The 25465-nt window shown below is 37.5% G+C and overlaps 1 protein-coding gene across 7 annotated transcripts in view; it reads left to right on the forward strand.

Moving 5' to 3' along the window:
- PTPRK (protein tyrosine phosphatase receptor type K) overlaps positions 1 to 25465 on the forward strand; it is a 553640-nt gene that overhangs the window by 10193 nt on the left and 517982 nt on the right. Inside the window, exon 1 of one of the 7 annotated variants that reach the window (XM_009206122.4) lies at positions 16306 to 18456. The exons of the other annotated variants lie outside the window; for them this stretch is intronic. The gene's annotated coding sequence lies outside the window, so the exon portion shown is untranslated. Of the gene's footprint in view, positions 1 to 16305; positions 18457 to 25465 lie in introns of those variants that run through there. 7 annotated transcript variants of the gene reach the window in all.

Below are 25465 nucleotides of genomic sequence, written 5' to 3' on the forward strand. Positions count from 1 at the left end.
TTTATTATGTATATTTGAGCAACATGGGATTATTAGGAAGAGTTGCTCTAAGAAATATCTTGGGGTACTAAGTAATGAATAAAATATAGAGAGGTAGCAGCTGTTTGCCTAGCTACCTCCTCTCCTAATGAGAGATTTACCCAGGCTGTTTTAATCACATGTTAGTGCTAGTGGATTTGACTGAGGACCATGGCTGTGCCAGTTGAGGCCAGGGGATAGTCCCCAGGCACTTTAAAGGTCCATAATGGCCCTTCAGTGGCCAGGGCAGTTGGCCTGGCACATAGGGGTGAAGGCAGTGATTGAGAAGGAAGGTTTACTGACTTCATCGTGCTTCCCTCTGTCACTGGAGGCTTGTTTTCATACACTTTTGTCTATTATCATAAATAACTTATTATAATAACTTATGACTCTTTTTCTGTCTTATTTATGTCCTTATGTGATGACTGTCAGTCCTAAATGATGAAGTTTGTAATAATTTGCCCTAACCACCTGGTCGGTTGGAGCAGATTGCTATCTAGTGTTGACTCATTATGCCCCTTTATCTAAACCAACACTTAAATGCTCAGGAAATATATGATTGAGGTGAAGGAGCTGGCAGCAACCTACTTCAGAGCCAGAGCCTTTGGAGATCTATGCAGGAGGCTGTTGAATGCCCAGAACGTTGGCCTTGCTACAGGATGACTTGTGTTCCAGTCTTAAGCTCTGTCACTTTCTGAGATTTGGGAGCAGTCCTTTCTGCTTGATCCCTCATTTCTTTATCACCAAAATGAGAATATTACAATGAAGAATGACTTTAATGTCTTGTCTGGTCTACTGAACCAGACACTTTTAAGGTGAAAATGAATAATATATGTGAAAGTAGTTTTATATTTGTAAACTACCATAAAAATGTAAATTTTGTTAGGAATAGAAACTTTGACGATAAGGAAAGTATTGCCGAAGGCACAAAAAGTGTATATGCTGAAGAATGGAAATGAAAACAATAAATGCTTCATATATTTGCATGTTTAAGTGATACATTGCCTCTCAATGTTTGGGAAAGTGGTATAATAAAGAAGAGTGAGCATGGTTCTTGTGAATAATGGGTGATTTTGCAATCATGTATCAAAAAGTGCAGTCTCCCCCCCCCAACTTTTTTCACATATATGTACTTCCTATGTATGTATAAATAAACTTTAATGCTACCAAGTAGTTCAGTAGCTCTCCCATATCTCTGGGGGAATACATTCCAAGGTGACCAGTAGATGTCTGAAACTCATATAGAACCCACCCTTATATATACTATACTATGTTGTTTCAATTGACAGTGGAAATGGCTACTGAGTGACTAACAGGTAAGTGGCCTGTACAATATGGACACATTAGACAAAGGGATGATTCACGTCCCGGGTAGGATGGAGTGAGACAGCATGTGATTTCATCACGCTACTCAGAATGATGTGTAATTTAAAAGTTATTTATGTCTGAAATTTTTTTGTTTTCTTTAGACGGAGTTTCGCTTTTATTGCTCAGGCTGGAGTGCAGTGGCATGATATTGGCTCACTGCAACCTTTGCCTCCTGGGTTCAAGTGATTCTCCTGCCTCAGCCTCCCAAGTAGCTGGGATTACAGGCACCCACCTCCACCATTCCTGGCTAATTTTTGTGTTTTTAGTAGAGATGGGGTTTTGCCATGTTGGCCAGGCTGATCTTGAACTCCTGACCTAAGGTGACCTGCCCACCTCAGCCTCCCAAAGTGCTGGGATTACAGGTGTGAACCACAGAGCCCTGCCTGAAATTTTTCATTTAATATTTTTGGACCACAGTTGACCAAGGGCAGCTGAAACCACAGAAAGTGAAACTTTGGGTAAGGGGGTCTACTGTATTTGTATTTCCTCCAGATATTCAATATAGATTATGTGATTATAAAATAAGTTGTTAAAGAATGTAAATGTGTTTTAAGTACTTATATATATCATATATAGAAAGCTGTGTGTATACTTTTTTCCTTTTAAAATTTTTCATGATGAGCTAGAACATGCTCTTGTCATCAGAGCTGTTCTGCACATGATTCTGATGAGGTTTATATTCTTTGATTTATTCTTTCACTTCATGTATCTTTGAACACCTTACCACGTGCCCATGCTGTGCCAGGTTTTGAGTGTGCTGGCAAGTAAGCCAGCAGTAACTTGTCCCAGTGCCTGTGAAGCATTTGTAATGTTAATGACTTTTAAGGCGTGGTAATATTTGCATCGCTCCCCACTTCTAGTGATCCACAAATGAAGTGTGGGGCTTTTTTGGTAACTGACCATATATTTTGTAACTGACCATACTCCTGAGATGTGGCAAGTATCAAAGCTCTGTCTGTCTCAGTTTGCTGATTCACTTCAGAACTTGCCTAGGATAATTCCAGTCCATCTGTAGTCTTTCCATGGTCTTGAAACTACTCGAACAAGTAAAAGCCTACCGAAAAAGAATTACAAAAACATTGCCACAATGATAGTAAAATTCCACCAAGTGGAATTTCCCGAAAGTTGAGTAATCCGAAATGTAAACAAAGTCAAGCAGAGGCGAGAGCACATTTGTTTTCTGAAGGTTTGCTGTCACTAACTCTCCCTCTGGAAGCAGGATCGGGAAGATTGGTGGACAGCCTCTTAGACTACAGCGTATGTCAGTGTGCATTTACAACCTGAACATTCACGTGCAGAATCCTTGGTTGTTTGGCTGCAGAATCCTATTTGCTCTGACCTGCAGCTGCTTATGAACTGCCTCTGTTGCCTGGACTTTGATCAGCCCTCTCTCTGCTATTGCTTCTGTAGCCCATTGCCCTGTGTAGTAGGCAGCAACAAGAGAGGGAGGCCAGTGGCTGGCAGAGTCCTATCAAGCCAGGAATGAGGGTGGGCTATGACCATCACCTAATTGCCCTGGCATCTGCATCCCATAAGGCACTTTTTGGTCATCCATTATGAAGGGGACAACAGTAGTTATTTAAATACACTCATGGTCTTACCAGGAAATGGGGATTTTGAACTTCAGTCTTAAAGGAGTCCCACATGGTCTCTAGTGTGTGAATTAAGGAGAAAAAAGCAATTTTGGAGAAGTGTAAATTTTTTCTAAGCCAAATTAAAATTACCAAATTACATATACCCAAGGTTCAAATATAGAAATTTAAAAAACTATTTTGTGTTAGTTAAGTCACTGATATTTTATGCCCATTTTATGTTTAAGTAAAAGAATACTTATCAAATACTGATCTCCACACATAGTATAGAGCATAGTGTTTAAGAATGCGGACATTGGAACTTGACCGCTTGAGTGAGAATATACGTTCCAACATGTTATTACTACATGATCTAACCACTTTCCTTCAGTTTCCACATCTTCAAAATGGGAAAGTACCCATTCCAGATAGAAGTTTTGAGAAATATTGAGTTACAGTGCTTAAATGAGTGCCTGACACACTAACACAATTTGTCCATTTTAGTTATTATTATTGTTAATGAAATTGCCAATGTTTGCAGAATATCTAATCTCATGCTGTTATCTTTTAAAATATCTAACTACATTATCTTTTACTTTAAAATAAAACTACCAGAGGATAGATAATAGGAAGCCTGAAGTAAATCTGCTCAATATGCTGATAGCAAAGACCACAAGCATCACTTTATAGAATATAATCCAGTGTTTGTGAAAACAAGAGGCAAATTTATTCTTTTACTCTGTCATCCAGGCTGGGATGCAGTGGTATGAACATAGCTCTCTGCGGCCTCAACCTCCTGGGCTCAAGCAGTCCTCTTGCCTCAGCCTTCAGAGTAGCTGGGACCACAGGCGTGCGCCACCATACCTGGCTAATTTTTTAAAATTTTTTTGTAGAGATCAGATTCTCGCCATGTATAAAAACCTACCCAACATCTTTGGAAAATGCATTTAAAATTCTCTAGGTAGGTTGAGGGGGGTGGGAAGTTTTTGACCTACAAAAAATTTCTTACCTTCTAGAACGATTTAATCTCAGATGATAAAATATGAAAATTCTAAATTGGAAATAAGGTTAAAATAAGAATTGACCAGAAAGTGGAGGAATGAAACCTCTGCCACTCCAAGCAGTGCCCATCCCAGTAAGTATTATGTCCTATCTGGGAGTAGCACTCAGATTTAGAATGAGATAATTAGAATGAATCAACAAGATAAGAGGGATCTCTTTAATGCCTAAGAATGTTGGTATATTGTTTCCCCAATGGTTATAGAATGAGGAAGGAGTATCAGCATTGCTTCTGTTTGCATTTGACACATATGCTAAACAAATGCGCTGGCCTTTAGAACATGTGTTTATGAATTCTATATAACATTTTTCTTTTTGAAGGTTGTCTAGCTGCTTAATTTTCCTTAGTTCACAAAGCAATGAGGTAGTTTCAAATCTATTTGAACCCCGAGACTTTTTCAAGCTGCTATCCTCTGAGTAAAGCCACTTAGTCCTGGCACATGTGGTGGAAAGGTCTGGCTAAAGTTTTGACAATTATTCGCTCATTTGCAGAATTGCTCCTTGGCCTGTCAACACAGAGGAAAGCCTTTCCAAACTTTGAGAAGGATTTTATGTTTGACTCAAGCTTTAGATTTCTTTTATTTTTCCAACTTTTTAACACTATCTTTTCTAGCTTTAATTGACACAAACTTCTCTTTTCCTTGTGTAACACTTGTGCAGTCCAGATATTAGAAACCCCTGTTAACTTTCTTACCAGAGAAGCTCTTTGCACTGCAGGCTGGAATCTCACTGAGATAATGTCCTTCCAATGTCCTTACAGTATTTGCAACTTTGTGTTCTGACTGGATGCTCCTACTAACCTAGGTCTTCTTTGTGATTGTGGTGGCAGCAACTATCTTCATAAACTCATCTTCAGTTATTTTTTATTTTGTGTATTCGTTTATCTTTTTTGAGACAAAGTTTCGCTGTTGTTGCCCTGGCTGGAGTGCAATGGCATGATCTCGGTTTATTGCAATCTCCGCCTCCCAGGTTCAAGTGATTCTCCTGCCTCAGCCTCCCGAGTAGCCTCCCAAAGTTCTGGGATTGCCGGCGTGTGCCACCACGCATGGCTAATTTTGTATTTTTAGTAGAGATGGAGTTTCTTCCTGTTGGTCAGGCAGGTCTTGAGCTCCCGACCTTAAGTGATCAGCCTGCCTTGGCCTCCCAAAGTGTTGGGATTATAGACGTGAACCACCGCCCGGCTACTCATCTTCATTTAAAAATTAAATTTCTTAGGCCTGTAATCCCAGAACTTTGGGAGGCTGAGGTGGGTGGATCATGAGGCCAGGAAATCTAGACCATCTGACCAACATGGTGAAACCCCGTCTCTACTAAAAGTACAAAATTTAGTTGGGCGTGGTGGCGCACACCTGTAGTCCCAGCTACTCAGGAGGCTGAGGCAGGAGAATCGCTTGAACCTGGGAGGCAGAAGTTGCAGTAAGCCGACATTGCGCCACTGCACTCCAGCCTGGTGACAGAGTGAGACTCCATCGCAAAAAAAATAAAAAAAAAGTAAACTTCTTAAGTTGTTACCATTTTGGTGTACTGGTTGACCAGATTCAGTCTTAATAAAAGGAGCATTAACAAAACTTCACAAATTCTATGGCACATCTAAATTTAAATATGAAACAGTTCTAAAAATAGGGATATATACATGCTTGTCCTGGACCCCAGAATCATGGCTCACTTATTATTTGGAAAGCAGGCTGCTGCATATGTTCATCACAATAATACCTAAAGGATACTGAATCAGAAAATGAGTAACTGAGAATGGGAGATCTATATAATGAAAACACTAGATAGTGGTATGCTTAAATATGATAATGTACATGAGAAGCCATAAATTTTAACCAGTGTGATTCAGGCTCTGACTTTCAATCTATTTGCACTAGGGTATTGGACAAACCCACAACCAGGAAAGGTGAGCGCCGAGATCGCCAGAAGAACCCAGGTGCTCTGATTGCTTACTCCTTAGGCAACATTTCAGATTTTGCAAAGTACATTGTGCCCTTTCCCAGCTAATTCTTACCAGGAATACAGATCCCAGGTGAAGCCTGCTAATTGCTTTGAGGGCTGTTATTTTTACCTTTAATTTAGGTTCAGGAGTCTGTAGGGCAATCCTTTGAATTTCTCAGTTACTTACTGTTCACTGAAGTATCCACTTGAGATCTTTCCTGGACTCCACAGTTTGTTCACAGTTTGGCACACCATTGGCTGAAAGTACTCAATCCTTGCTCCTTGCTCATTGACAGTTATACTACAGGCTGCTTCCAGTTGCCAACACATTTTAGAAAAGCATATAATTTTGTTAAGAGTTTTTCCTGTTGCTTTCAAATGTAGTCAAGTAAAGGGTAGGGAACAGAGAAGGGGCAGGATGTCATATCAGCATTTACCTTTCCAGAGGCTAATGCTTTGAAAGAATAAGAGGTGTCCTTTTAGGTCAAGACTCTTATTGTTCTTGTCACCTGATTTATTGGCATTACAGTTGCATCACATGTTGTCTTTTATGTGAGCAATGACAAAAAGGATATATCTATTCTGTACACTTTGGCATTTATGACAGAATGTCAAATATAATATTCTTCAAAGCTTGTTAAAACAAGTGATATCAGTCTGAGTTGTTAATATGGTCTTGTTGGCAACACCTTATTGGGGCAGGAACCATTGATTTGTGCATTTATAGGATTGATTACTATCCCTAATAAAGTTAGTCTGGTAGGCAAAAATAGCAAGCCCTTGTCTCTACACGCACAAAAAAATAATAATAACCAGGCATAGTGGTGCATGCTTGTAGTCCCAGCTATTTTGGATGCTGAGGCTGGAGGATTGCTTGAGCTCAGTAGTTAAAGGCTGCAGTGAGTGATGATTGGGTACTGCACTCTAGCTTGCGCAACGGAGAAAGACCTTGTCTGTAAAAAAAAAAATACATAAAGTTAGGCTGGTGAGCTAGTGGTCTCTTCATTCAACAAAATATGTATGACAGAGTTTATCTGATTTCTTTCATGTTAGTTTGGTTAAGTTAATCAAATAGTAAATGCATGCTCATTGTGCCAGGCAGTGTGTATAGCACAGAGGGCAAAATGATGTAGTTGACTAAGTCCCTGCGCTTAATGACCTTACAGACTATTTAGAAGATCTAGAAATAAGTAAGATATAATTAAGAGTTGGAGGTACAAAAAGTACCATCAGGCCATCAATTGGCAAAATCCTTATGAATGGGCACAAAACGTACTTGGGAAAATGAGGAAGTAATGGTCATGGTGGTAATGTTTAATAATCCGCTCTGAAGCCAAAAAGTTCAGGTTTTTGTTTGTTTGTTTTGAGATGGAGTCTTGCTCTGTCACCCAGGCTGGAGTGCAGTGGCGCGATCTCAGTTCATCGCAACCTCTGCCTCCTGGCTTCAAGTGATTCTCCTGCCTCAGCCTCCTGAGTAGTTGGGATTACAGGCATGTGCCATTATGCCCAGCTAATTTTTGTATTTTTAGTAGAGATGGGGTTTCACCATGTTGGCCAGGCTAGTCTCGAACTCCTGACCTCATGATCTGCCTGCCTCAGCCTCCCAAAGTGCTGGGATTACAGGCGTGAACCACCATGCCTGGCCAAAGTTCAGGTTTTAGCACTTGTCGGTTTCCATGGTATAAATACTGCCACCATGGCTGAATTCAAAGGACCAATGTGACATCACTGAACACAAAATTAGGAAGAGATGCATAGTAACACACTCTTATTTAGTATCTCCACCATACGGATACAAGAGAAGTAAATATCCTGCAAATATAATTAATAGTAATATAATTAGAAAGAGATAAGTTTTGATTTATTACCTCTATTTTTAATATAATTCATTTAAATGTAAGTTTATACAATTTAATTTTAAATAACAGTTGTGACTAATAACTGACCCACAAAATTCCTGAACATTTTAGCAACTGACTTTCAGGAGCTGGTATAGGCTGGTTTCAGCCCACTACTCCATGCCTTATAATTTGGGATATGGGTGTGAGGAATCCAGTGAGATAATCCTCTTTAATTATGGGATCTTTCTGTAACACATTCCTAATTGAACAGTTTAGTGTAAGAAAACCTAGTCCATTTTGAAATTCCTGGTGGGGGTTTGGTTATCAAGAAACTTTAGGTTCATTGATACAAAATGTTGATGTCAGAAGGCTTTGGTGCATCCACTGTGGAGCTTAATCTCAGGAATAAGTCCCCAAGAAGAAGACTGTTTTTCTGTTTAACTCAAATTTCCCCACTGTACAGGATTGACTCTCCTTGGTCTCAGGTATTGATATGACTATTCAAGCTCTCTTTAAGGCCTGTTAACTTAAGCACTGCTAGGACTATGTAAAAGATAAACTTTTCAATGTCTCTGAATTATGGACATTTTTCATGCTAAACACCATATTTCCCAAATACTACACAGTAGGTAGTGCGTTTTCAGCAAATGTTGCTTGTAAGTTACTACATAATCTTTGTACTAACAAACCTCTTGTGGCTCACAAAAGCACCCAATATTTAAGTTATTCAGAAATATTGGAAGAATCAACATGTCAGTAAAAGTAGGTAGATTTTCATCCAATTCTGATATACATTGCCACTTTGATGGAATTTTATTCTGGGTGTATGTATGTGAAATTGTTAACATCTACAAAATACACATTATTAAATATAAAGCATGTTTTTTCTCTTAATACTGCATTTGAGCTTTTGATTTAATCGTCTTTTATCATTATTTTCTACTAAATTATCAGTTACTTGTAAGCAGTTATTACTATTTATTAGCTAAAGTTACTTTTGATTATTTCCCTTAAATTTTAAAATTCTTTCATTATTTAATCTCTATCAGTGTTAGAAAAGTGGAATGTTGTTTTAATATACGCTCTTATAATATTTGTTTATGTAGGACAAAAATATTTCATGTTCCAAAAAATGTCATGTAAGATTAATGTAGCGCTAAATGGAAATTCCTGTGCTCCACATGCTTTGTTAGGCTCTGCCCACAAAAAACCTAGTGTCTAAAACTAAGATACTCACATGTTAAGGTATATTGTAAAAAAATTCTTGAAATTGGCAGGTTGTGAATATGTTGTATATGTATTTTTTTCCCTTTTAATGGGAAGGGTGTGTGTGTGTGTTTGTGCGTGTGTGATTTGAGTTTAGTAATATATGACAAAGTGCTGACAGTCCCCAAGTGACTTATTACTTATTTTGGGAAAATGGATTTTCTCCGTATGATTTCTCTTTGTATATCTTATATAAAATCTTTTATCTTGTAGTTGGAAAAAAATTTACTTTGCCTTATATATGAACAATTTCAAGAATTTGGAAGCATTCCAAACTTTACAGTTTAAACATAGATTTCAGACTGGGCCCGGTGGCTCACGCCTGTAATCCCAGCACTTTGGAGGGCTGAGGCAGGTGGATCATTTGAGGTCAGGAGTTTGAGACCAGCCTGGCCAATGTGGTGAAACCCTGTCTCTACGAAAAATAAAAAATTAGCTGGGTGTGGTGGCACGCACCTGTAGTCCCAGCCTACGTGGGAGGCTGAGGCAGGAGGATCGCTTGAGCCCAAGAGGCGGAGGTTGCAGTAGTCAAGATTATGCCACTGCACTTATCTCAGGCAACAGGGTATAGATTTCACAACAAATATTTCCCAGACTGTGCAAAACAATATGTAGATTTTTAACTCTTCTCAGTTAGTATAGTCCTTCTCCTTGAGGAAACTGAGTGGGAGAAGACATAGAGACAAATCATATTCAGAATTAATAAAGGTGTAGTACTAAGTTGTTTGGAAGCTTTGTTTTCTGCACTTAAATGGTTATATAATAGGAAAAAGACATGTGTTCATATAAACTCTCAGGGACTTATTTTTAAAAATCAGTCTCTACTGTATGACCTGGGGTCAGTAGATGTTAAACTCAATCTCTTACCTTTATGCCTATAATACTTTAACAATTAATTGATATTCAGAGTGATGGCTGAATTAGCTAAGCATAATCAAAGATGTAATTATGCTAGGTAAATTGTAATTCATAAGGTTGGAAAGCTTACCAGTAGTGGCCACAATGATTGAAATGAGACTCCCCCCTCAATATCCCCCCCAAATTTTCAGTTAATCACATGATTATATTAACGAGGATGACCCATTTTAGAGCATCTGTTTTTGACAGACAACTTCTAATTTGTTTTACTCTGTATTTCAACATTCTGTTTATTCAGCAGGGCCTGATAAAGATTTTTAGTTCATTTCTCACTATATTTAGCCACTCCTTCACTGCAGCCTGATGACATAATGACAACAATACATGAGCATCAGGATTTTACCTGCCTCTGCATCAGACACTGAAGCCATTGGTATATGTTTCTCTAGGCTGTTTACATGTTTTGCCTGAGTATTTCAGAGGTAAACATTGTATCCCTTTTGAATGTTTTGAGTCCACCAACCTATAGGGACATAACTTTAAAAATTATTTTCAATAACTAACATTTTAGTGTTTACTGGTCCTAGCATTGAGCTAAGTATCAGCTCATTATTTTCAAATTGTATGTAACCACCCATTTGGTGAGTACTGAATTCAATTCAGTAAGTAGCAACCAGCTTAAGGAAAAAAACAGACCAACCATGAAATAGAATATAATATAACAAAAACAATAAAAAAGATAATCATACATTTCCTAGAGGAAGAGAAAAGTATTGTTTCATGAAACTTTGGTTTTAATGGAATAGATTTATATATCTTTATGTGTCGGTGTACTGAGTCACAACGCAAAGAGAATTTCTAATTGTGGGTCCACCCAAAAATGTGGGAAAGCTACTATACTTGTTTCATACAGTGTTCACTATAAATCCTATTCACACAACTTTATAAGCACCAAGTTTATTCTCTTAACTATTATGTCGTGGCATTTCCTGGTACAGTGCAAAGAGCACAGAGTTTGCGTAATTTGGTAAATGAGTAATTTAACTTGTATTGCCTGTTCCCTTATCCTCAATTCATGTATAATTTGTAGATGTTCACAGGGTTGTGAGAATCCAACTGGGTAATTTATGTTGGATATTCTTTTCCAAATTGAGCTACACATATGTAAGTTACTATGATTGTAATGCCTTGCTCTTTGGCTCTTCAAATACTAATTGACTACCAGGTTTGACTTGAGAAGACTGGATTGTCTTTTAAAATATTTTTCGAACCTGAAGATTTACAATTCAGTGTTTCATGTGTAGAGATCAGTCCTGTTGAGTACTTTTTACATAGTCTTTTGTTTCTTCTTTATGACAAGATGTTGTGAATGAAGCTAAGGTTTTTTTATTTTTTATTTTTTATATTTACTTTTCCTATTTTGGTGTTACTCTTGACAAAAACAATGGAAGGCAAATGTACTTTGGACATACCTGTATGAACTCATTATTCACATTTGTCTTCAAATAAAGCTGCATATTGATTTTAAAACAAAATAATACCACGTAAATAAAACTTGATTTAAAATTTATGTTGAAATACCCATGGTGATACTCAATGGAACATCGAAATAATTTTGACGAATAAAAATATATCCAAGACTTAAAAACAACAACAACAAAGGAACAAAAAAGATACACAAAACCTCCAATCAACTGTAAAACTTGTGAGTAGAGCTATTTCAGTAATTGAAAATAGCTAGCAGAGTACCTGTCTGCTGCCTGTCTTCTCTCTCTCTGCCATTCATTCTATTTATCTATCTATGTGTGGGCATCCAGCTGAGTTTTTGGTCAAGATAATATGATTTTATTCCATATTTATTCTGTGGCCTAATGCCAGAATATAATTATAAAAATATATATTTTGCATTTTATGTATCAGTGTGGCATAACCTTGTAATTCAGTATATATCCTGAGAACTTTGAGTTATGCACATTGTCATACTTAGATATATTTCTCAACCTTTAGAGGATCAGACAGTTATCTGGACAGAGGAGCATTGATGCCACTGTTCTCCAGCATTCCCTTAGCCTCATCTTGCTAAAAGCAGAGGAGGACATTGGGATGCAAATAAAGTAGAGGAAGGGCTCTTTGCCAAGTGCTGTTTATTGAACTGTGTAAATGTCTCCCCCATGGGTTGGAGGGAGCTGGTTCGTTTAAGTGGGCAAGAAAAGCCAGTATTCTTCCCAGTGATGAGGTTTCTTAAATAAATATTTCAAATGTAGATTCTCTGGGCTGTATCAATGAGAGGCAGGCCTGAAAAGTCCCCTCAGTATCCAGGAGCCCAGGATGGGAAGGACTCTGTTTTGAAAGTGCAAACTATCCATAGTTTGGATGGGAGAGTGCTTGTAATGGAAGCTAGGCTATGATTTGTCTTTTTAACATTGTTGACAGAAAAAGAGGGTTAAGGAAGCGGGATGACTACAGTTTCAGGGGATTTATTTACAGCTCCTAAGAAAATTATTATTATTTTTTTTACAATTCAGACATAAACAGTATGCTAATAGCAAAATATCTAAATCTACTCTTGAGAAAAATCCTTTAGGACGTATTTTAGTCAACATGTTGTTAAAACTACTTATTGTTAAAAATACTTCATAATATACACAACATGTTATTTTAAAATGTTCTGCAATTCAGATTTTAAAGTGATTTTTAGTCTTCTCACTCCACCTCCAGTTACTGAGATTTTACTGTTTATTTGTTAGCTACATCTAATAGAAAGGAAAAAAAAAAAACCTTTTTGATAGGTGATAATTACTTAAAATTTGGATCCAAATTAAGAGGACAGAGCTCATCAAAATAGGGATGTATTAATACTGGGATGTGTAATAATGGGAGAGAAGGTATAAGAATGACGGAGTAAGAAATTTTAAAAGAGGGGAAATAGGACGAATTCAATCAAAACAAGGAAGCCAAGGTGTTTAAATGGGTGACCCTCTCATTTTAATGTTTATCTGATTGAAATTTGACATTTTCTATTTACTCATTTCAAACCAAGATAAAAATCTCAAGTATTTAGAGCAACCTATTTTCAGTCTAGTTTGTGTTCAAATTATTATTATTATTATTATTATTATTAAAGACAGAGTCTTCCTATGTTGCCCAGGCTGGTCTCAAACTCCTGGGCTCAAGGGATCGTCCTGACTCAGCCTCCAGAGTAGCTGGTATATTAAGTGTGAACCACCAAGCTCAGTGTAAAATGGTTATTTTTAAAGTATATATAGCCAGGCATAATTAAATTAAAAATAGTTTAAAAGTGAGCTTAATGTTACTTATTTCCTCCTCTTCCTGGGATCATAAAATGATTAATGTTGAAATTAGTGTTCTGCTACTGACTGGATCATACATGTTTACTTTTTCCCTCTAATGTGAATACTTGCTGGTAGTATAGCATATAGCCATCTTCAATTCTGACAGCTGACATAAGGCAATTTTATAAGTGATTAATCACATACTGTTGTGCATGTGGGAGGGTTTTGGCTTAGAGTTATTATGGTGTACTTTTTGGATGTTATTTATTTTATAAGTAACTTTATGTTTGTTACCTGTAATGTTTTACTGATTCCAGAACCACTTGGCCTTCTTTGGTTTATGTAATGCCAAGCACAATTATATTTTGAGTAAGATTTTGTGAGAAAAATTATATTCTTCTTGGTTTATAAATAATTGTATTATGAGACTAATTCTAAAAGCCACGCCTGAAAATGTCACATTAGTTTATTATATACATCATTAGTTTATTTATAACATCATTAGTTTATTATAGCTTTGTAACACTTTTGCTTTTCATAAACCAAGAAGCAGTTAGAGTTGGCTTATACAATATTTGTTTAGAAGATAATAAATCTTACAGGATGCTAATAATTTTAAAAGCTGCATATGTTGTTACTAATGATCAAGCTGAAAGAAATTATATGATTTCAAACATGACTGTCTTTCTGATCGTTCAGGACAGGACCATGTAAGGACAACATCTGGACCTGATCTCACATTTCAAGGTCTTAAAGTTGTCACTTCACTTTGGTTTAATATTTTATCTTAAAAATGGTTGTTCATCAAATATTCATTAAATGCTAACCATATTTACAGCATTCTGTGAGGAACCATAGGGTTACAAAGTATATGACAAATTCCTTAGATATAGTATATAATAATCAGAGGAGGAATTTTATAATTAATATTCTCTATTCTCTACTTTAGTACTGGACTGGGTTTTAGGACTAGCCCCATTCCGCTCTACTTTTCTACCTTAAGATTTAGGAAAATGTTTTTTCTGATAATCACGTTGCTGAAATCTAAGGTGGACTTCCTCATCAAGTTTACTTTTCTTCCTTGAGATTTTGAAGGACACTGTCAGTCTTCAGCTGGATATTGAGCAACTTCACTGTGGCATGCCTTAGGGATTGAGGTCATAGTCCTTTTCATTGTGGACTTTTCTTCCTGGACTTTTACAGTCTAGGGTAGATGGATGTGAAACATATACTTGTCAATATGTAATCCTAAGTTTGGAAAGTCCAGAAAAAAAAATAGGGGTTTTAGAAGAATGTGTCTTACCCAAGGAGTGCATAGGAATTTTGACATTAGGAAAGCTTGGCAGGAGATACAAGCAAAGAGTCCCACCTGTGTGGAGACTGGAGAGAATGCAGTGCATTGCAGCAACTGAGAGAAGCCCACCCACCATGGCTGGGGAAGAGGCTGTGAAGGAGAGTCTGGTGGGAGTGGCCAAGGCTTCAGGTAAAAGCCAGAACATGCAGGACCTTATAAATAATGGTGACGACTTTAAGGAAAAGACATGATCAAATTTTCATTTTGTAAGTATTGCCCTTAGCATAGTGTGATATAAAGGGTTTGGAGGGGTCACGTGGATTTTGGTGAAACCAGTTAGGAGGACATTGTTGCAGTCTAAGTGATTGTAGGGTGAGAGAAGTGTCCAGGTAAAGGTATTTTGAAGGTGGGAGTGATGGAGCTTGCTGGTAGATTTGTGGGGACTTAGTGAGAGGGAAGGATGAGAGATGCTGCCTGAGTATTTGGTTTGAAATGTAACATTTAAGGAACATTTTATTTTAGGCCCTTGCCTCCACGAGGATTTAAAAACAAATTTGTGTATTACCTTTTCCTTACAGTTTACGTAATTCCTTTTTTAGGCAACATGGCTATACATTCTTTTATCTTTTCCCCAAAATTACTTCTCTTTATATTACCATTTACGGTATGTGTCTATGTACATATGCATTTGTTTAAAATGTAGTCATTTAAAATTCAGTTCTAAACAACTGGGTCCTTACCCCAGGCACCTTTCTATATTGATTCTCCTTTAACTTCCTTGAGTGATAAGCTTTGCTGTTTTTGAAGTTCTTTGCCTATTCACTTTCTCTTCTTTAGACTGTGTATGAATGGATAGATACACACACTCACCCACACAGATAGTTTGTTTTGAATTGCACAGCGTTGATGTATAAGGAAGAAATATTTTAGAAATTGTTATATTTTCTTTAATGGTTTGTCTTAGAAAATGAACACATACCTGAGAGTTGAGAACTGAGATTTTTTTTTGTGTGTGTGTGAGAATCCAAAGGCTTTAGAGTGTGACTGCTTACTAATGTCAGAAAAATAGCAATTCAGCTCTTACTTTCTCCCCTATACTTTCAGGGCGTTATGACAGTTTTAATGTGAGTCGTAAAATGTAGGGAGGTATACTTTAATTCTCTTTCACGCACATAAATCAAGTTTCAGTCTCTTTTGGAAATGTTTACTAGAGAAAACATCATGGGCAGATTTTAAAATGCTTTTGGATTGCATGACGGCGTGGTGCCACTTCCATTGAAGTCTTGTAATATTTTATTTTCCTTCCCAAAGAGTCAAGATAAATCCTGTAAACACTTTTTCTCCTTTTGTTGTTTTGGTTGTACTATTGTGTTTGGCTGTAGCCTTTTGCCCCTGGGGAAATAGAAGTGTTTTTTTACTTCAGTGCTCCTGCTGAGTTCTCCAGCTGTTGGGCAGCAGTTTCAAAGTTGTTCCCTATTTACACACTGCAAGTCTGGCCAATCACAAAGCTTCCTACATCTTATTTGAAGTATAGTATACTAATTTCAGGGATATATTTTGTAGGAAAATTATTATCAAAATTTACTAGAATGTAGCTTCTTTTATCTTTTAAATTTAAAACCTAATTTAGCTAAAACATTATATCCTTAAAAAATGGTTATGGTGAACGTCAGCATAACACGTGATCTTATAGAAACTAAAGCAAATTTATCAATTAGCAGGTTCAAGTAACTACACTTTTTTTTTTTTTTTTTTTAAGATAAATGGTCTTGCTACATTGCCCAGGCTAGAGTGCAGTGGCTATTCACAGTTGAGGTCATGGCTCACTGCAGCCTCAAACTCCTGGGCTTAAGTGATCCTCCTGCCTCAGACTTCCACAGACACCTGTTCTAGTAACTACTCTTTATCTATTTAACGCTAACCAATGTGGTAAACCACTAGTGTGTACCAGGCACTATGTTACACTTTGCTTAGGTTTTGCTCTCTAGGAGCTTCAGTCTGTTTGGAGAAATGGACATGTTGATAAATGTTATAACTCACATAGGAATGAAGTGCTTAGAGAACACAGATGACAGAGTTACTGACTGTATCTGGAGAAGTTGGATAAAGCATCATAGATGAGGGGACAGTTACCTTTGGAGTTTCCAGATGAAGAGATGGAGGAAAAGTGCCTTGATGACACCAAGTCACCCATTGTGCTTGGTTACCACGTGGTTAAAATAAATCATTTGCATTTGGTGATTTCTAAACTCTCTTGCTGGTAGATTTTTTTTGACATCTATGAATTGACCACAGTGTTCAATGAATTGGCCACAGTGTAAGTATAGTTGTTTCTCTGTGTGTGTTTGTGTGTATGTGTATGTGTGTGCATGTGTATGTGTGTGTATGTGTGTGTGTGTATGTGTATGTGTGTGTGTGCGCGTATGTGTGTAGGGGGCAGGGGGTACTTCTAAGTGGGCTTGAGACATTCGTATGTGATAAATTTTTAAAAATTGCGGTTTTAATTTCCAGTTTTCAGTGAATTTTGGTCAGTAGAATTTGCTCTTGGGAAAAAGTAAAGGAGGTGAATGCTGACTTTCTTTTGTAATAGAAACAGCCAGCTCATTCATTCATTTAACATCTATTGTTGAGTGCCTACCACGTGCTAGATATTGTTAGAGAGCAATAAAAGTACATATTCCAGCTTCTGAAATACTTACATTTGGGTGGCATGTGGGACACTACACTCTGGATTGGGGGAAAAGACGGGGTATGGGTTGCCACAAAAATTAGCAAACATCAGTCTCTCCTGCCCTCTCCAAAAAGTATGAGGGGGCTGCCCAAGAGAAGGGAGAAAGCAGGTCTAGGCTCGGAAAGGCTAGGTGGAACGTGTGACACTAGCAGGGGGTTTTTGGAAGGCAAGGGTTTCCATATGCAAAGATTGGGAGATGGGGCACTTCAGCTGAAGAGAAAACTTAAGACTATTTTTGGGCCAAACAGTCCAACTTGAAGAGTGGGTTATATTCAATAGAGTAGTAGGGGATGAATTAGATACTGAGCATGAAAATAACGGCTATGAACTTGTCCTCATGCCAGCTGCTGTGGCAAGTGTATTTACTTATTAAATCTTTCAAAAATGCCGTAAAATAAATATTATTGTCTCCATGTTCCAGCTTCTTTAGGCCCCACATGAGTTCAAACTCAGGTCTGTCTGGTACTTGATCTCAACCACCATAATATATTGGAATTTTCATTTTTGGATGGTTAGGCTACAAGGTTCTATTGAAAATTTTCAGTAGGCAATCGCTTAAATATGTACAGTGTAACAGTATGATAAATCCCATAATAGTGTTAGATTTGGGGTATTCTGGGAACATGCTGAAGAGGTAAACTACTCATTTGGGGGTGGATGGATGGGATTTGCCTAGGAAGGTATATCAGCATTGAGACCAAAGACATACAGCAGTTATCAGAGCCAATGAGGAGGGTTTTCTTGGTAGAGAGGGCAGCATGTGAAGGGCCCAGAAGTAAAGCACTAGGAACTGCTACTGGTGTCTTTGAAGATTCTGTAATAGAGATGAATGTGGCAATTTGTTGGGGCTAGATCACGAAACCCCTGGGTGTGATGCAAGGGAATGATGACTTTATCTTGGAGGCAACCTGATGATGTGGAAGGGTTTTAGGCAGATAGGCAGGGGAGTGGTAGGATCAGACTTCCACAATTAGAAGATTATGTTAAATTCATTTAAGCAAATGTGAACAGTAGTGAATCAGTTCCCAGGGGAGCTTTCATTGCCAAGTATTCTTCCTGCCTTGAAGATTAGCCTGTTAGTTACCAAGCAGCTTTCGTTTTTAGTGTCTGTGCTTGTGGTCGGTAACTTTTGGTGCTGTTGTTCTGCTGCCGTCCGCCATTCCATTCTCCATCTATCACGCACACAGAACCCTGACCGGGATCATGAAGGGCGATTGAAAAGGTAACAAGGGAAAAAAAATGATAGATTAATGTAAGCCTGATGTTTGTTTTAGTGGCAGATTTTGGTGTTCACATGAGTACCTGAGCCTGTCTAAATTAATCTTACGTTCTCATCACAGTCTTCTAGCTCGAGAATTGGCCGCAGGTAAAAATAATTGGAAATTATTGGTGTAGCCGAAACTGCATTACAGCTGCCAAGTGTGGATACGCGGGAGCCAGGCTGCTTTTGTCTGCTTCCTCATAAACATTCTTTCCGCATTCTTTATCAGCACATAATCCTGAGACACAAAAAGCCTTTGTGTCCCACAGAGAATGTGAGAAAATCAAAGCTATCTATTGGTTTTGCTCCTGGTTAGGAACCACTAACACTTCTATATTAACCACCCAGGTTTTGAATCGAGATAGATGTTATCAGCAAGATGTGTCCTTCATTTTCCCTAAAGATATCACTGTTCCAATACAAGAAATCTTAAAGACAGACTGCAAATGTCTGTTTTCATCCACCTGATGCTGTGATTTGTGGATACTTGTTAGACATGTAAATTTAATGGAGCATAGCCTAATAGTAAGCATTTATATAGAACTTCCCATGTGCCAGGCACTTGATGTATATTAATACATCCAATCATCACCACAGTCATATGACGTAGCTATTATTGTTTTATACTGTTTGTTATACATTGAATTGTATTCCCCAAAATTCATATGTTGAAGCCGTAACCCCCAGTGTGATTGTATTTGGAGAGAGGGCCTTTAAAGAGATCATTAAGGTTAAATGATGACATAAAAGTGGGCCCTAATCTACTATGACCGATGTCCTTATAGAAAGAGGAAGAGACTCCAAGAATGTGTGTTCACAGAAATAAAGACAGAAGAGCAGAAGGTGGCTATCCAGAAATCAAGGAGAGTCCTCAGAAGAAACCAGCCTTGTTGGTATCTTGATCTTGGACTTCCAGCCTCTGGAACTATGGGAAAATTAATTAATTATTTAAGCCTTCAAGTCTGTGGTATTTTGCTATGTTGGCCCTAGTATACTAATACATACACATTTTACTATGTGGGAAAATGAAGGTACAGAGAGGTTGAGCGACTGGCCCAAGGTCACACGGCTAGAAAATGACAGATTAGGATTCACACGTGGGGAGTGTGATTATGGAATCAATGCTGTTAATCACCATGCTGTGCTGCTTCTCATGAAGATAGAACTTCCCAGTATTGGGGCCTGGGTGGTATGACCATATACTGCCTCTGGCATTTTTCCTCCACTTATTTTCTGTACCCAGCTCTCTGCGTTCTAGTGTATAATACTCATGGACTGTTCACCTTGGGCTATACTGTGTAGGAATGATGCATCTGCAGAATCCTTTACTCTTGTCATGGTTGGCAGTTTGCCCTGGCTTGAGCAATTTCATGGCTCAGAATGAGTAGGGTCAGCAAACACTGTTAACATTTTTCTTGTCATGAATTAACTTTTCAAATAACAGCAAAACTCAGCTTCATTTTTTTCCCCAGCTTTAGTCTCATCGATTCAGTTGAAGAATGCTTTTGTAGTCTGTTCTTGACTGTCATCTTTTGGAAAAGATTTTTTTTTTTTTTTTTTGGTGAAAGAACAGGGAGAAGGAAAGAGGAGAGAAGAGCAGTTGTTTGAGTTAAAGTGACCATGTTAACACCTATGATTGGTCTGATGAATTGAGCACTTTTTAATTACTTAAATATGTTTAGTATGTTACGTGTTTTAAAATAGTCTTTAAAATGTAGTAGTGCTTTTTTGGTAAACAGTTAAGCTTCAGCATACCCGAAGAAATGATACAGACGTAAAAATGCAATACAATGACCATTGAGGGTAAGTGTGGGAAGCCTTCCTGAAAATGCAAATGCAGAATGGATTATACTGTATACATATCTACATTGGGGTTGACCTGGGAAATTATAAAAAGTTTATTTCTGAGCTCATGAAACATTTCCTACAAATTTAAAATTGTGTCAGTTGTATAGGAAAACAAAACTTACAATGAATACATGGACTCTTTTCCTGATCCTCCTTTTAATGAGGTAATTAAATGAAGAAGAGACAATGTGTATGTGGCCATGTGCCTTTCATATAGTGTAATTTAATGCAGATACATGGGCACACATGAAAAGAATAAAATTAGATTGTATTGATTTTATATTTTCCTGAATTTTATATGACTGAGAGAGTTATATGACAAGTATTGTTTAATTTCTGAAACCACATTACCATCACTTTAGTTATTATGATTCAGGCCTGAGCATATGCATCATTTCCAAGTGAAGTTTGTTCCAGCTCATGGATCAACCCATTATCTGCTCTGCTTGCATGACTCTTACCAGGATAAGAAGAAACAGGAGAATGCATTGAGCTTTACTCTTAACTGTGAAAATAAACATAAACTGCCTTTGGAACAATTTATGCAGTTTTTCTCCATCATGAAACCAATTTGTTATCTATTTCTGCATATCAGTAAAAATGTGTTCCATATTCAAAATAAAATATTTCTTTTTATATATTACTTTATTCAATACCTGAAGGTACACTCCTCAACTTATGGCACTAATATTGGTTGCTGTGGCAATGTTTTCAGAAGTTTATGATTTGTGGAAAGTGTACTAGAGAATGACATGAATTATTAATTAATTATTTTTTAAGTATGTTTTTTTCTCCTATTAATGGTAAAAATAAAGAAATGTAAATTATGAGGAAAAGAGATTATTTTAATATACAGTAGAGATTTTTTCTTTCCCATTAGAGATCAGTGGCTTTGTAGTTTTGTTTTTTTTTTTTCCTTTTTTGAGTAAACTTATCCTACTTTTAAAAGACTCTATTTATTGGTACAAGCTGAAAAAATATTTATTGCATTTTCTTCACAGTTGAAATTTACTTTTAATAATTCCCTTTATGTTTCAAAGAATTAAATGACATTTAAATTTATTTATTGCAAAACTTCAGTACCATTATGCCAACTTATGTATGACGCTTTTCTTCTTGAACCATATACCTTTACTACTTACTGCCAGAAATGCTAAATACGGGCTTATTGGCAAAACTAATCATAAATATGGAGGTTTTGCTGTGAGCGCCCCAGTAAGCAGTTTTAGTGTGTCATTATCCAGCATATTCAACAAGAAAGGTGAGGTGGAACCCTTATTTCAAAGAAAATTATCTGCTGTTGTTTATGTTAGAAACAGCGTATTCTATTGGCTCCTAGGAAGTAGGCATCTGGCTTGTGAATGCCCGGTATCTACTCTCCATTCTGATAACAGCATCCAGATTTTGCTTTGGGAATTGTGATGGTTAATATCCAGTGGCAACTTGATTGGATTGAAGGATACAAAGTATTCTTCAATATGTATCTTTGAGGGCGTTGCCAAAGCATATTAACATTTGAGTCAGTGGATTGGGAGAAGCAGACCCTATATCTGGGTGGACACCATCTAACCAGCTGCCAGTGCAGCTAGAATGGAATTAGCAGACTTGCTGAATTTTCTGGCCTTCATCTTTCTCCTGTGCTGGATGCTTCCTGTCCTTGAACATCAGACTCCAAGTTCTTCAGCTTTTGGACTCCTGGACCTACACCAGTGATTTGCCAGGGGCTCTCAGACCTGTGGCCACAGACTACAGGCTGCACTCTCAGCTTCCTTACTCTTGAGGTTTTGGGACTTGGACTAGCTTCCTTGCCTCTCAGCTTGTAGATGGCCTGTTGTGGAACTTCATCTTGTGACTGTGTGAATGAATGCTCCTTAGTAAACTCCCCTTCAAGTATACAACTATCCTATTAGTTCTGTCCCTCTAGAGAACCCTGAGTAATACAGGAATCTATACCTCATTGAATGCAGTTTTGGGGGCAGAAAGGTTTGATACCTTTTCTTACTGGTGATAAGGGTCTCATCCGACCGCTCCTGTTACAAAAGGCAGGTTAACAAGAGAAAAGCATAACAAATTTATTAAATCAAGTTTTATGTGACCTGGGAGTCTTATGAAATGAAGACCCAAAGACCCAGGGAAAACTCTATTTTTATGCTTAGGATTGATGAAGAATGCACACTCCCCCATCACTCTGTTACTATTAGATCATTCCCTTTTGTGAACACCTGTCTGTTCATTCTTCTTGGCCTTTCTGTGGTATTGCTTCCTCTTGGGTATGCTGCAGGACTCCCCCCCTGGAATGAGGCTCTTTAGGGAAGGATGGAGGAGGGAGAGGGTGACCTTTCTGGGTTTTATGGCCTGTTTTGGAGGAAAGGAGTTGCCTTGGGGAAAACAAATTTTGTTTTCTATGACTTGTTTCAGGGGTATCAGATAGAGGGATAAGAGACAGAAGGGTAGCAGAAAGTCAGAACAAGGCTTTGTTTCTGAGGCTGTTTTTGAGGCCTTCCCAGTTTCCCAGTGTACTACAGTGCCATACTTCTGTGTCATTTTCTGAAGCCCAACACAGTCTTGGAGGGACTTTGAGTCAAATTGTCCTGCCTTCCTTTATCCAGGAGGTGGGTTCCTGAGCTACATCAGGAAAATATGAGTGCTACTTCAGAAAGCCATCCTCTCCCACGTAGTGAACATTGCAAAATTTAAAATGTGAGTGGGCATGCAGCTTTCCTGCCATGTGAAGCAAGCAGTATAAGCGAATTAGAGAGAGGAACTGGAGTGCTCTGTCATGTTAAAATTCCCTGGTTCAGTTGTTGTTGAGAGCTAGCTTCTTTCTTGTGTATCCTACAGTTTGATTATTCAACAGTTCCTTTGATTCCACAAAATACATTTTTTCTTTTTTCTGAGCTAGTTTGAGTTGAATTTCTGTCACAACCAAAGTGATCTCTATGTCAATTAAAGATTTTTTCTGTGTTCACATTCACAAATCCTCCCTCCCTCCCTCCTTCCCTTCCTCCCTTCCTTCCTCTTTTTTTCCTTCCTTCCTTCCTTCCTTCTTTCCTTCCTTCCCTCTCTGTCTGTCTCTCTCTCTCTTTCTTTCTTTCTTTCTTTCTTTCTTTCTTTCTTTCTTTCTTTTTCTTTCTTTCTCCTCTCTCTCTCTCTCTCTCTCTCTCTCTCTCTCTCTCTCTCTTTCTTTCGACAGGATCTGGCTCTGTCACTCAGGCTGGAGTGCAGTGGCACGATCTCAGTTCACTGCCACCTCCACCTCAGCCTCCGCAGTAGCTGGATGCTACAGGCACATGCCTCCACGCCTGGCTAATTTTTGTATTTTTTTGTAGACAGGGTTTCACCATGTTGCCCAGGCTGGTCTTGAACTCGTGAGCTCAAGCAATCCTTCAGTCTTGGCCTCTCAAAGTGCTGGGATTACAGGCATGAACCACCTTGCCTGGCCATATTAATAAATTATTTCAATAATTATAAACAGTATAGATATAATTTTGTTTTCTGCCTTTTTGAAGTAACGTGATTTTTTCCCCTAAACTTTTTCTTCATGTTTGTCATAAAAAGTCTGTATAATATATTAATAGTGTCATAGTTTCCCACTCCACCCATGTTACTAATAAATACTTGGGATTTCCAAGCAGAAGAGGGATGTTGACAAGGTCCAAGAATAAACAGAATGGTGCTTCTGCTGAAACTATGTTATTAGGTAATAAATTAATAATAATCAGACAAGCACCCCCTTTTTATTAGTTTTTTGAACTAATTTAACTAAAAAGCTGTCACCCCTTTTTATTATTATTATTATTATTTAAACAATAACAGAATTTTGTGCATTTTTAGTAGTATTCTGTGGGTTAATTTCTAACAGCTGGATTATTGAGAAAAGATGAAACTATTTAATGAACATACATTTTAGAATTCAAATAAAATTGAACACAAATGTAAACTCTGTCAGTCACTACTTAAGTGGCATTAATTAAACAATTGTTTGCTTCTTGGTCAAAATGAGGATAGCTTGTCTTCAGACTTTGTCATAAAAATGAAAAGATGGTATGTAGATTTTGAAAAGTGTATTTATCAAGAAAGACTGCTGATTATTCTTTGTTTCTACAAGTATTTTTCATAGAATCAGACATTGCTTGTCTGATTATTATTGATTTATTACTTAATAACATATTTCCAGCAGAAGCACCATTCTGTTTATTCTTGGACCTTGTCAACATCCCTCTTCTGCTTTGAAATCCTTTCTTTGGTGGTGATTACCTTCAATCTTGGTCTTTAGAAGAGCTACTCCATCGCTCTTCCACGGGCTCTTCCTTCATTCACTAGCATTCCTCATGGGGACAGCAACTTATCTCTGTGTCTCTTCATGACTGGGAACTTGCCTTTGTAGTAACAGTGATTGTTAGGTATTAGGCATGATCTGTGTGTGTGTGTGTGTGTGTGTGCGTGCGCGCGCATGCATTTTCAATGAATGATTTACTAAGTAGAACATTTTAATGATATAGATCTATATAAGGTTACATTGGTATGGGATGCCAGGAAATTTTTCCATTCACTCTGTTTTCTTCCCAGTGAAAGAAATGGTTGAAAATCTGATGGCAGCAGAACTACATGAAGACTAAATAGCACAATAGCTGGTTACTTGCTTAGAACCTGATGATAAATTTGTGATGTGTACTAATATAACCAATTGTTCTAAATTTAGAATGTCATTACTTAAGTGATTTTAAAAGTGATTATGGGTTGATTGCCACAAAGTCATAGGTTAACATTTTTAGAGACAACTAGGTATTTCTGATAATTTTCCTAATCATACAGTTGAATTGTAATTATATAGCTTGTATTTATTTGCGGGTAGCATTAAAACTTCATATAATTTACGTTTCATATATGGACCTCATTCTTCCTTTTCATTGTGGGTTCAGAGACCTCAGTCTAATGCATTTGATCTCATGTGCCTCCTGTTAAGACTGTCTGCTTGTTAAAATGAAAATTTAATTTTTATGATGTTTGTATGTGTTTTGAAGCAAATTAAAATTATAGTAGTTAGAGTTGTGGATTTGATTTGCATTTTCTGAAAGGAAAGGAAACTATTGAGTTTAAAAATGTGATTTGATTTGAACAA

This window comes from Papio anubis, chromosome 6 (assembly GCF_008728515.1).
Source record: "Papio anubis isolate 15944 chromosome 6, Panubis1.0, whole genome shotgun sequence".
In the NCBI taxonomy this organism is placed as follows: Eukaryota; Metazoa; Chordata; class Mammalia; order Primates; family Cercopithecidae; genus Papio; species Papio anubis.